The sequence below is a fragment of the Elgaria multicarinata genome, chromosome 13 (assembly GCF_023053635.1).
Source record: "Elgaria multicarinata webbii isolate HBS135686 ecotype San Diego chromosome 13, rElgMul1.1.pri, whole genome shotgun sequence".
NCBI lineage: Eukaryota > Metazoa > Chordata > Lepidosauria > Squamata > Anguidae > Elgaria > Elgaria multicarinata.
This window is the reverse complement of record NC_086183.1, coordinates 31,805,713-31,819,520: the sequence shown is the minus strand read 5'-3', so window position 1 is coordinate 31,819,520 and position 13,808 is coordinate 31,805,713. Positions and strand designations below refer to the sequence as shown.

At 46.7% G+C, this 13,808-nt stretch overlaps 2 protein-coding genes across 2 annotated transcripts in view; one reads left to right on the top strand and one right to left on the bottom strand.

Moving 5' to 3' along the window:
• The window catches only part of SYMPK (symplekin scaffold protein), a 31,185-nt gene extending 29,458 nt beyond the window's left edge, over positions 1–1,727 (bottom strand). The window contains exon 1 of the mRNA XM_063140047.1: positions 1,675–1,727. The gene's annotated coding sequence lies outside the window, so the exon portion shown is untranslated. The remainder of the gene's footprint in view (positions 1–1,674) is intronic.
• The window catches only part of DMPK (DM1 protein kinase), a 399,930-nt gene that overhangs the window by 75,821 nt on the left and 310,301 nt on the right, over positions 1–13,808 (top strand). The window lies entirely within an intron of this gene.

Genomic DNA, 13,808 nt, shown 5'->3' with positions numbered 1-13,808 from the left:
TTTTACTGAACAAACTTTCATTTCACATACGGTCATCAATATATACAGCACACTTCACCTAACAGCAACATACAATGATAATGACAATAACAGTGACAACAAGACGCCTTTAAACAGGGACATCTTAAATACTTTTTTCCCCTTTGGTTGGTTCAATTAACCAATTGTCTCTACTCCAGGTATTGCAGGTAGGACATTTCTGCCAGGCTCCGGTTTGAACACCTGCTACTGTCCAGAAACAAATCTGCTAAGCACTTTAACTCTTTAAAAGTCATTTCTATCCTCTGTGGAGAAAGATTCACCCCAACATGTTGTTGTTATTTTCCTTATGGCAAGCTACTCAGAGTGCTCTATCCCTTTGAAAGGATGTAGATACCCTATTTCTTCAATTCTAAGACACACTTTTTTCCTCATATAAACGTCTCTAAAAATGAGGTGCGTCTTAGAATCACGGGTGTGTCTTAGGTTTTTTTTTTCTGTTGGTGGTACTGAAATTAGTGTGCGTCTTACAACTGATGGCGTCTTACAAGCAAAGAAATACGGTATATCAGTATTATTATTATTATTATTATTATTATTATTAATTTATATAGCACCATCAATGTATGGATAATACCTCTCCCACCAAGCCGTGTTCATAGAATTTATTACATTTATTTATTACATTTATATCCCTCCTTTTTTCCTCCAAGGAACCCAAGGCTGTGGGGACATAACCCCCCCCTCCTCTCCATGTTATCCTCATAACAACAACAACCCTGTGAGGTAGGCTGGGCTGAGAGTCTGTGACTGGGCCCAAAATCCGCCAGTGGGTTTCCATGGCCGAGTGGGGACTAGAACCCGGATCTCCCGGCTCCCAGTCCAACACCTCAGCCACTACGCCACACTGGCTCCTGCAACAAACAACAAAACAAGACACAAATGGTACACAGTTAGGGTGACCCTATGGAAAGGAGGACAGGGCTCCTGAATCTTTAACAGTTGTACTAAAAAGGGAATTTCAGCAGGTGTCATTTGTATAGATGGAGAACCTGGTGAAATTCCCCTCTTCATCACCACAGTGAAAGCTGCAGGAGCCCTGCCCTCTTTTAAATCTGGTCACTCTAGTAGAGCTCCTGCAGCTTTCACTGTTGTGATGAAGAGGGAATTGAGAGCCTTTTTTGGCTGAATGGCGGCATAAAAATCCTTAAATACATAAATAAATAAAATAAATGTCACCAGGTTCTCCATATAAGCGAAAGATACCTGCTGAACTTCCCTTTTCAATACAACTGTTAAAGATACAGGAGCCCTGTCCTCCTTTCCATAGGGTCACCCTAATGCAGTAGAGCTGGAAGGGGCCTATAAGGCCATCGAGTCCAACCCCCTGCTCGAGGTTGCCTCCATGGTGCCGCAATTGCCCCCCAAAACACTCCTGATCCCACTTCAGTCCCCCCCACCGCCACCCCTGACGCTTCCGCAGCACCCCCCCCAGAACTGACCTCACCCCCCCAAAGTTGTCATGACAACACCCCCTCCGCCCGGTCTCCGAGTGCCCCTCCGTTGCCATGACAACCACTAGGCCCTGAGCCTGCCTCCCCGGTTCCCCCCCGCTCTTCCCTCTCACATTAGCCTCCTGTTACCGACAAAGCCACGCCAGGCTATTCCCTTCCCCACCGAATGCAACCTAGCTACCTTTAAAGAAAAGAAAAATTAGCCGGGCCTCCTCCACAAAACCGCCATGTTGAAAAACGCAAATTCCGCTTTCAGTAACTAGAGCGCGTGCGCGGGGGGCAAAGCCTCTTGGGTAGTGTAGTTTTCTTCCTCCAAAAGGCGGCGCTGTCCGCTTTCCTCCCCTCGCTATAACAGTAGGAGAACGCGAGCGCGACGTCTTTAACCTATCAGGAAGTGCGCGCTGCTCGCAAAGATTTGTGGTTAATGTAGTTCTTCTGAGCAGACGCGTCGCGTTTACGTTAGCCTTCGCGTCATCGCGCGAGGAATCCCGTAGTTATATTCCACCGTGAGGAATGCCGGGAAATGGAGTCCTTCAAGAACCTTCACCCTCACCTTTCATTTGAACAGCATTTGGAAAGAGTATGAAGGCTGCAATCTTATGTGCTCGTTTTACTTGGGAGTAAGCCACATTCATACTTTTGTTGGGTTTTTTTGTAACTGTGTTTTTGTGTTTAATTTGGAAATGCAGGTAACAAATCGTTGTAATTATAATAACTGAATACACTGAGATTTACTCCTGAGTCAATGTGGATAGGATTCCACTGCAGACCTGTGCAGCGGAGATGCACAGATACAGAAAAAAGCCTCATTGCCTTATGACCATTTACTATTTTCTTTGACCCCTGGTTAGAGTGGCCATTTTAAAGCAGACTTCACTGTTATCATTCTTACTATTTTACCATATGACTCCTTTATTATTATAAAGTATCTTACCTGAATGATGAGCAACGGTGGAATTGAAATGTACATATTATTATTATTTATTTATATAGCACCAACAATGTACAAAATATAGAAATAAAACAGCGATACCCTGCCTAGAGGCTTACAATCTAAAATCACATTAAAACAAATGAAGGAGGGAAGGGGTTCACAAAGCAGAAATAAGAGAATAATCATAGTAATAAGAACAGTAAATCAAGCTAAAATACCAAAAGCTATTGAAAACAAATGAGTTTTCAAACACGTTTTAAAATCTACAATGGAACTCGTGGTACGTAGTTGCTCTGGAAGAGCATTGCAAACAAACGGGGCAGCCAGAGAGAATGGGCGAAGCCGGGCAAGAGAGATAGAAACTCTTGGGCAGGAGAGCAACATAACATTTGAAGAACGGAGGGTACGAGGGGGGTGGTAGAGTGGAATGAGAGAAGAAAGATAAGTAGGTGCAAGACCGTGACATGCTTTGAATGTCAGCAAAAGAAGCTTATACTGAATTCTATATGGGATTGGAAGCCAATGAAGAGATTTCATCGAAGGAGAAACATGGTCAAAACGACGAGCCAAGAAAATAATCTTGGCTGCAGAATGGTGAAGAGAGACCAAAGAGGAGAGATGTGCATAAGGAAGACCAGTCAAAAGAAGATTACAAAAGTCCAAATGGGAGATAACCAATGCATGGACAAGGGTCTTAGCAGACGATTCAGATAAGAACGGACGGATCCTAGCAATGTTATATAGCAGCCTTCCTCAACCTGGGGCGCTCCAGATGTGTTGGACTACAACTCCCAGAATGCCCCAGCCAGCTGGCTGGGGCATTCTGGGAGATGCAGTCCAACACATCTGGAGTGCCCCAGGTTGAGGAAGGCTGGTTTGGAGGGTAGATGTGTTTAGCTGTGTGATTTCTGGTCAGGAGTTGTGTGAGGAGTGAGTGAAAATAAGATCCTAGGGACTAAGGGTTGTTATTATTGGAATTGTTATTACTAGAATTCTTAAGAATTGGCAGGATTTGAATAGAATTTGAAGGAACTAAGAACAGTCAAAAGAAGATTACAAAAGAAGATTACATATCCATAACCAACAATTAGCGTATGAAATTAAGAACCTAAGAGGAGCCATGTTGGATCAGACCAAGGGTCCATCTAGTCCCGCATTCTGTTCACGCAGTGGCCCACCAGCTGTTGACCAGGAACCCACAAGCAGGACACAAGTGCAACAGCACCCTCCCACCCATGTTCCCCAGCAACTGGTGTACATAGCAGTTCTGCCCCCAGGAGATTTTTCTGTCATCCCACCTCAGACAGAAATGCCTAATTGGAAGCATTTGACCCTTTAACCTCAGACAAAACAAGGCAACAAAGTGTGTAAGGATTCCAGCTCACCCGAGGTTAGGAACTCTGTGTAGGTTTTGGCATGCACACCACCAACCAGGGCCACATCACCAAAGTCAGGGATCATGAGCTGCATCTGGAGGGCAACGCATTGGGGAAGGCTGTCTGGCTGTTTCAACTTCTGTTCTTTGAAGGACTATGAGAGAGAATAGAGCCCCCCCCCCAAGTATCTGTACTATCTAGCAACCAGGACAATGTAGCATCTGATGTTTTTCTCCCTACGAAGACAGAGAAACTCTTCACATGGGCAGTTGAACGATCTGCAACTCCTGGCCTTCCCAGTTGCAGGGGGACTTGATGAAGAGTGGAGGAGGAGTGCATAATAATGAAAAAATGTCCCTTCCTCAGGCCTTCGATGTTGCAAGTTTTTAAAAATTATTATTATTATTATTATTATTATTATTATTATTTATTTATATAGCACCATCAATGTACATGGTGCTGTACAGATAACACAGTAAATAGCAGGACCCTGCCGCGTAGGCTTACAATCTAATAAGTTGTAGTAAACAATAAAGAGGGAAGGAGAAAGCGAACAGGCACAGGGAAGTGTAAACAGGCACAGGGTAGGGTGAAGCTAACAGTATAGAGTCAGAACAAACTCAATATTTAAAAGCTATAGGGAAAAGAAAAGTTTTTAGCTGAGTTTTAAAAGCTGTGATTGAGTTGGTAGTTCTCAAGTGTTCTGGAAGAGCGTTCCAGGCGTAAGGGGCAGCAGAAGAAAAAGGATGAAGCCAAGTAAGGGAAGTGGAGGTCCTTGGGCAGGCGAGAAGCATGGCATCAGAGGAGCAGAGAGCACGAGCGGGGCGATAGTGTGAGATGAGAGAGGAGAGATAGGCAGGAGCTAGACCGTGAAGAGCTTTGAAGGTTAACAGGAGAAGTTTATATTGGATTCTGGAGTGAGTTGGAAGCCAATGAAGAGATTTCAGAAGTGGAGTGACATGGTCAGAGCGGCGGGCCAAGAAGATGATCTTAGCGGCAGAGTGGTGGACAGAGACCAGCGGACTGATGTGAGACGAAGGAAGGCCAGAGAGAAGAAGGTTGCAGTAGTCCAACCGAGAGATAACCAGTGCGTGAACGAGAGTCTTGGCAGAAGAGACAGACAAAAATGGTCGAATCCTGGCAATATTATACAGGAAGAAACGACAGGATTTAGCTACTGCCTCGATGTGAGGAGTAAAGGAGAGCGAGGAGTCAAATATAAAGCCAAGACTACGAGCTTCCGTGACCAGAGTAAGCGTGACATCGTTGACAGTAAGAGAGAATGAGAGGTGAGGAGAAGGTTTAGGAGGAAAAACAAGCAATTCAGTCTTTGCCATGTTAAGTTTCAAACGACAATGAAGCAGCCAGGCTGAGATATCTGAGAGACATGCCGAGATACGATCGTGAACATCAGGAGAAAGTTCCGGAGATGAGAGATATAATTAAGAAGGAAATTCTGCAAGAAGGAAAACAGAGCCTCCAAATCCGCACGGATTATGGAAACGTGTGTCTTTCCCGCCTCGTCTTGCATGGCTCTGTAATTCTTACCATTTTGCATCAATGAAGACTCATGGCATGAGGCAAGGAGCTCTACAGAGGATATTGAACACGTGATCTCTGAGTGGTGGAAACCTCATTCAGCTGTTTCTTCTGAGATTTCAGGCATTACTTATTCACTTTCAAGAATATTGTCAACCATGAGGGCGAGAAATGTCTTTTAATATATAATATGTACACACACGCATTTAATGAAAGTTGAGATTCTTGGGGAGTTTCTAGTATGTGCCTCCCCCTGAATTCAGGCTGAGAGACAAAGAGCTTTATCACCCCAGCGTTATACTGTGCAATCGCTGCGAATTGCGTGCAAAGGACTCCGAAGTTTTCCAGCTTATAATCTGCTTTGATTGTGAAGGACTCCCGTGCATCCTGCTTTAATTGCGCTTCTTAACCAAAAGAAGTGCAATATTTTGCTACTAGTTTTCGAGCGTGTCGTTTGTTGTTTTCCGAGCGGCCACTGGGGCGCAGGAGCAGGATTTGAAGAAAAATTAAACAAATGCTTACATCTGCGTAAGCTTTAAAGATGAAGACATCAAAATTGGCACAGTAATAGATATTAAGGAGAGCTTTAAGCATACCAAATTTGAATCGGATTGGGTCATCCGTTGATTTTTTTATGATTTTGTTACATTTCCGCCCTTAAACCCATTTCCTGGTATGCAAAGGATCTAGCTTGCCAGTAACAACAACAACCATGACAGTTTAGCGCTGTAGGGGATAATTCGAGGGAAACAGGTACGTGGGATGAAGCTCAAAGAATTCACAGGCATTCAAAGGGACGGAGGCCTCAGAACGTAAAGACTTCCACGCAATGGAATTGTGTGTTATTCAGTTCTAACCTGCCCTTCCCTTTCTTTTCTTATTCTTGACTTTCTGATGGTGCAGGTTTTGTGCCAACAAGAAACTTTCCCCAGGGGCTTTTGAGTTTCTCTGCCTGGAAAAAAAAAAAAAAACAACCCTCTTTTTCTGTCCATTTGACCAGCCGGTCAGATGGACTTTTAACATGCATGTTTGCTCGTTTTAATCTGGTTTCAGGAGCCTTATTGTGCAATGGGGTGCAGCTAAGATTGGGTTACAGGCCTCTCCTCAACTAGGGATTACGCGGGGAGGATGTAATTAGTTAATTGTGCCCTCTATTCCTGCTTTCTTTTGTGGTTCTTCTGGATCCTTAATCCGGGAACCGGAGGCTAGATCAGGCATTCTCCTGACAACGGCTGCGGGAACCAGGGAACCGGCAGAGGTAACGGGAGCCTCTTAGGAAATATGATTCGGGGTGACAAGGACACAGCGAGAGGAGGAGGAGGAGGAGGAGGAGGAGGAGGAGGAGGAGGAGGAGGAGGAGGAGGAGAGCACAGCGGGGAGGGATGCAAGAGAACTGGAAAGGATACGGCTTCTCCAACCTGGCACCCTGCAACTGTGTTGGTGTGCAACTTCAGTTGAAAGAGTTCCAACACTTCTGGACTAAGGGGTCGGATCAAAGGCATCACAGATGAGGAAGCCGTGGGTCTTAAGCTGGGTTTGTATGGAACAGAGCAAGCTGACATCACATAGGATGGAGTTCTGGGCCTAGAGGGCAGCCAGGGAGAAAAGGAAGCACCCTTCAAGGGAGCAGAAGATCATCTGCCTGGCCTTGGGAAGGAATTGCAGGCAGAAGGGGCAGCAAGAGAGATAGAGCAATCCGAAAGAGCAGGCGGTCACCCCCAGTGCGTGTCCTCTCCAGCACAGTCCTTTTTTTTTTTTTTAGTGGTTCACGTATTCAGCTGCGAGTCTTCAAGTGTGGAAGCAAGAAGGGACCAGGCCATCTGGAGGCGAACAAGCCCCTGAATCTGTGGCTAGCTTGAGATGTCTGAGGCGGTTGCAACGTCCGTTACGCTCTGAATACTTTGTCACGGTTTCCAAGTGGCTATAAGTGGCCGTCGCTTCTCCCAACCTGTGGGACACACGAGGGAAAGCTGGGCTTCAGCCAAGCCAGGGCCTGGGCCCCTGAATCGGTCTGAAATGCCAAGACTGGGCCGTGGGACCCCAAGAGCACATAAAGTGTGTTACACGAGGCATGCGCAGAGTGCCTTTCCCTCTCTTCTGAGAGGCCGCCGCCGATCGCAGCTTAAGGAGAAAGGCTTCCAGGCCAAAGATGTGAACTCCCGGGCACCCTCTTGAGCCCCCACACCTCTTGTTTTCGAAGTGAAGCACCCAGGATGCCAAGGGATCCAGGCCTCGCTGTTGTACCTAATGGATTCCTGACCTGGAGGATCAGATGTCTGTTTGAAGCCCCCTTCCCTGTAACAGGAGGACATTCCCTTCCGCTAGGTGCTCTCCTGTCTTTGACCCCCGCAGGCCCGGCCCCTGCCAGGTAATCTTATCCCTCCTGAGCCAGCCAGGGGATTGGTCCCACGTAAATCCCTTGCAAATCTCCCTCTGTCTCCACTAGCTCAGCCCCTGGCTGTTAAATAGATGTTGCTGGGATGCCCCCAGGCGCTGTTTTTGCTCCTCGCCTCCAGAACCCGTTGGCTCAGCCCACCGAGGAAGGCTCCCTTCAGCCTCCAAGAAGGATGGCCAACATGACCCTCTCTAGCGTGGACGGCCCGGGGATTCTCCCCGTGTGGCCCTTTTTCAACCGAGAGGGGCCTGCCACCACCACCACCGCCTTCGTCTCCCAGATGCATCCCCTGGAGCAGAGGGGTCACCCCGCTCCACAGAGGACGAAACCTCCTCGGCGCGTAGCCGACTTCTCCATCCGTTCCATCCTGGCTCCGGATGGTTCTGAAGGGGAAAGAGAGAACCGCGAGGAGCCGGTAGGAGGCACCGTGGAGTGGGCTGGAGCCCCTCAGGGCTACGCCTGGATCAGCTGCTCCCGTTTCAAGCCTCCCTTCATTCCAAGTAAGGCTCCGTCAGCATATGCTCTCCCTCCCTGACTCTCTCCTTGTTCTAAGTCAGGCATAATTAGCGCTCCGCCATCCTTCCCTCGCCAAAGCAAAGTCATGTTCTTATTAATATCATTGCCCTTCTTGCTTCCCTGCAGAGATGAAACGGGTGGGCAGTCCGCGGCCGACATCCCGCAGCCCTCGAGTGCCTTTCTCTGCAGCTCAGCTGGGAACGCTGGAGAACAGCTTTCAACAAACCCGTTACCTTAGTACCGGGCAGGTGAGGGACGTGGCTCTACTCCTGGGCCTCACAGAGAACCGGGTAAGAGAGCCCTGCCTTTTCCACCTCTGTCTGTTCAAGTGGGGATTGGGCCCTCGTGGGGCCCACTAATAGCAACCTGGGAGTCCTCCTTCCTGTAGCATCTCCTCCGGCTAGAGCATCTCTTTGAATATCACCCTAGGAGGGTTTGTTTATTAAATTTATATAAGGCTGCCCAATGACCTCGTTCTCTGGGCAGCTGTCAACGTGAAATGGCAAAATACAATAAAAACACACACCTGATATTGTAAAATAACGATTTGCATAAGAAGAAGAGCCCTGCTGGATTAGGCCGAGGGTCCATCTCGTCCACGGGGAACCCACAAGCAGGACATGAGTGCAAAAGCACCCTCCTGCCCATGTTCCCCAGCAACTGGTGTACATAGGCATTCTGCTTCTGATACTGGAGGTAGCATAAAACCATCAGGACTAGTAACATAGTGTATATATTTTTCAGGCAGAGAGAAGCATAAAAGCAAGCTACCAAAGAGAGGCATTACAGAATCAGTGGTTCAGAATAATAAGACCCAGCCTAACATCTACAAAACCACGAAAGCTAAAGAGATGAAAGGAAACCTCCTTTCCCCCCTTTTTAGAACAATAAGATGACAGCTCTTACACACACAAAAAGATCCGGAATAATAATAATAATAAAAAAGTCTTCTAATTCCCCCAAACTCCTACAAAAGAACAGAAGGACTCCTTTTCATGACAGTTGAATGAACCAATTGATGTTAGTGGTGCGGACACTTCCTTAGAGTATGCCGTAAAAAGAGCTGTTCTTAGAGCGTTCCCTAACGATTAAATCTGGGATGTGTAGGTTTACACTGGGCTTGTCTGGAGGCTCTGCGCCGTCCTGTGTTCCTGTGGAAGAGGGCATCATTAACCCATTTCCACTTTTCGGAGGGCTTCCCCAGAGGGTAGAATTCAGACGATTGATTTCCTCTTCTTGTTGCTAGGTGAAAATCTGGTTCCAGAACCGTAGAGCCCGAGAACGGCGGGACTTCCTGAAGCAGCATCCAATCAGCAGCATGGGTGTGAAGGGCAACCCGCTGCAGGACCAGCCCCCCTTCAAGTGGCGCTAATAACTTGGGGGGCGGCGGCTAGAGAACAGGGACGAAGGTTTGCATAAAGTTCAGCAACTGCCTGGTCTTTCACTCATCTGACCCCCATTGCTCAGTTCCATGACTTTTGTTGAACCAGCACTCAGGTCTGGAAAGCCAGTGAACAGACTCCAGCATTTTTCAGCCAACACTCATAAACGTGCCAGATTTCACCCCTGGCCCCACCTGTGGGCTGTCAGACTCCATCTTGCCTCCTGCATTTACCTGCCGGGTTCTCTCGCAGCTCCACCTGCCTGGTGACGTCCCGGGCACGGTCCAGGGGGGGATTCCACACGTCGTACTGAGGGCGCTTCCATGCGCCCCCAGTGCGCCCCCAAAGCGACCGTGTAGCTTGCCTGTTCGAAGAGACGAGGAAGAGGCGTCCTTGCCGCCGCCGCCACCCACCTACCTCCTCGCCGGCCGGAGACCGGCCGGCGAGGAGGTAGGTGGGTGGCGGCGGCGGCAAGGACGCCTCTTCCTCGTCTCTTCCAGGCAAGCTACACGGTCGCTTTGGGGGCGCACTGGGGGCGCATGGAAGCACCCTCAATACGACGTGTGGAATCCCCCCAGGCACCCCTGTTTTTGCAATTTGGCAGTCCTAGTCTAGGAAGCTTGCACTTTTTTCCCTTAATCGGCAGCTTAGACCTCAAAAGAGGAGCTGTCTCAGAGGAGACCTCCAGATCAAGTAGCATTGCCAACGGACCAGAGAAAAAGCAGCCTGGTCTGCTTTTGTGCCTCTTAGCAGCGGCTTGATGCGTAGAATCAGCAGCAAGACGGTACGTGTAGCACAGAGGTAAATTCTGTGAGTTTCTAATCCAGAGATGGGGGGACGTGTGGCTCTCCAGGTGTTGTTGGAGTCCAACTCCTATCACCCCTCACCACTGGCCAGGGCTGATGGGAGTTGCAGTTCAAAAACATCTGGAGGGGTGCACTTTCCCCACCACTGTTGGAAAGTTGGCAACCCCTTAATATATTTCTGTTGCCGGAGAAGACAAATTTGTGTGTGTGTGTGTGTGTGTGTAAGGAAAAAGGAGAAAGGTCTGCATCTTTTCTAAACCAGCAAACCTCAAAGGACACTGGAGAGAGGGAAAAAAAACCACATTTTATTTGTGAAAGCGCTCCAGTCATTCTGCCTGGTGGGTTTTTAGCGTAACCGCTCTTCATCAGAAGCAATACTCCTTTTGTCTTTGAGCAGAGCAGCTTGTACAAGGCTTATATGTCGTGTTGTATTTTATTTTTGGCATTTATATCGTGCCTGTCTATGAAATATCCAAGGCTATTTACAACTAAAAGTAAAACAATTCATTTTTTATTTACTTATTTCTTTAACGTGTGTATAAACCACCCTTCATAGTATTTATCTCAGGGCGGTTTGTAATGCAATATTTTGTAAACACAGTACTAAGATAGCAATAGTACCTAGGTATATCACAGAAATAAAACCCGAATTATCAGCACGTTATTCCTTTTCGAATTGGGCCAAATATGTTCTTCTCCTTGCTTCTTTCCCCACACCCTGTTCGGTCACCCATACTTAATTTTAATCAGAATATTGCTTTTAATTGAAAGTACCGCTTGCTCAGAAAGGAAAGGGGTGTATCCCAACGTCTGTTACTGTAGTGCCGCCTTGTGGCCAGTGACAATAGAGTGACCATACTTTTCTCTATACTTTTTTTGGGAGGGGGAGACATATAGACAGATTATTGTCGGTGGGGGAAACATATAGGGAACCTCACTTTTAAGTTAAATTCATTTGCTTTTTTTTTTGCTTTTCCAAATTGACCATCAGCAGAATCTTGATGTTTTAACCAAGCAGTTAACCCAAAGTTTCATAATGTGGTTTCTGAATTTGCCATTAGCAAATGGTCATCCCAGTATACGGTCCGTGGGGTGGAATAGGTAACTGGCAATTATTTTTTAAACTATTTTTGAATGCATGTTTTGCATTTTTGATAAGTCTTTCTGTAAAGCATCTTGGGGCTGTCACAAAAGATAGGGTATAAATTAGGAATGTATGAGAAATGTGTTTCAGTTGGGTTTTGATCGGGGTTGAAGCGGTTTGCATCTTCCGGACTGAACAAGGACTTTTGCCATCTGCAGTCAGAATTTGTATGTTTTCTAGCTTGCAGTGTGATTCGCGGACCAAAAGAATAGGTTCGACACTATGCATACTTTTGAAAAATGCGCACAAAAAATCGCTTTCATCAATGGGAGAAGAATGTGTACATGCGTTTGGAAAAATGCACATAAAAATATGCATGGATTTTCATGCCTCTTCCAACATGTCCTTACCCGTACACTATGTGCATCATCTAAGGTCCTCCTCCGAGGGAAGCTCGGAGGATGGCAACAAGAGAGAGGGCCTTCTCCTTGGTGGCCCCCCAATTATGGAATGATCTCCCCGACGAGGCCCGCCTGGCACCAACACTGTTATCTTTTTGGCGCCAGGTCAAGACTTTTCTCTTCTCCCAGGCATTTAACAGCATATGCTGAATTTGTAATTGACCCCGGATCTGCTGAGAGTTCATAGTTGTTTTAAATGTGTGTGTGTGTATGTGTATATATTTATTTTTTCAAAATTTTGTGCTTTTATGGTTTTAAATTTTGTATATTGATGTTTACTGTTCAATGTTTTTAATCTTTGTAAACCACCCAGAGAACTTCAGCTATGGGCCAGTACATAAATGTAATAAATAATAATAATAATAATAATAATAATAATAATAATAATTTTCATACACAAAGAAAAAACAAAGCTTGCAACCTGATATGGACTTGAGTTGGAACAAATTTGAGATGGAATTTGGCAGACTTCAGCAAGCTCAAGTTTTGCTGATTCGTGCCTCCTTAAGCCGCCTTCCCCAACTGGTGCTCTTCAGATATTTTGGACTATTTATTTATTTCTCATCATCCCAAGCCAGCTGATGGCTAGGGCTTATGGGAGTTGTAGTTTAACACACCTGGAGGCTGTTCTAGATAATAATAAGAGCTAGCTGGGGTGGGTGTCAGTAGATAAGCGAACATGGACAATTACTTACAGTAACTCATGGGCCATATACTGGGATGACCTCCATATATTTTAAGAGTTTCATAGGCTGCTTTTCAGCCCCCAAAAGGGCCCCTAAAGTCTCTTACATAAAAGCAGGATAAAAGCCAATTAAAAACCACGACAAGACTGCACACAAGTACAAATCTACGTCTAGTTGACGTTGTCTGGTCGGACTAATTGTCTCTCTAGCCTAGTATTGTTGACTTCAGTTACTCCCAACCTTGCAGCCCTTCAGATGTGCGGGACTACAACCTCCATCATCAAGCATGGCCACTGAGAGTGATGGGAGTTGTAGCCCAATGGACCTGGAGGATGCTGGAAGCTGGTCTATATCTTGCAGTGGGTCTCTGGGGTTTAGGCAAAGAAGGGTCTCTTCTCATCATCTGTTACCTGATCCCTTTTCAACTAAAAATACCAAGGATTGACGCTGGCGTCTGCTCTATACAAAGTATGTGTTCAACAATTGAGCCACGGTCCCTCCGCTAAGCTGGGATTCTAACACACAGCTCTAGAAGACCTGCTCAAGTAATACTCCCATTTTACAGGTGTGGAACACTGAGGTTAAGAAGGGGGAAGCAAAGAGCACATAAAGGCCAGCTCTGCCAGAGAATTTTTACACAAAGGTGCTGCCGTTAAACCACGGGGAACTTACAACGTTTGCTCACGGTACTATCCATGGATCCCGGTCTGTCTCCTGCCTTTCCCTGTGTTCAGGGTTAACGTGCTTGCATGAAGTTATCTGGAGGTGTGTTTTGCAATGCAAACAGCCCCCGGGCTGCAGCGGGAAGCCCCCTTCTAGGCAAGGGGGCGCCCCTCTCCGCGGAGCGTTTCCCCCTAACCTCCTGGCCCCTTGGCCTCCAGAGATAAGGCAAACACAAAGTAGAGCCTTATGGCTTAGGGTCCAAAGTCTCTCCCTGAATAATCAGCTTCAGCTGGTGGTGTGTATAGCTGTGGGCATATGTAGAGTTTGCCTTTCCTATTCCCCATATGCCTTCTCTTCTTGGGATTCGCGTGGCCAAGTTCACAGATTGAGGGCGACACGGAGAATTTAAGCAGGGCAAATGTGCCCTATCAATTTATCGCCAGGCCAGGAAGACTCTACACCTGCTAATATTT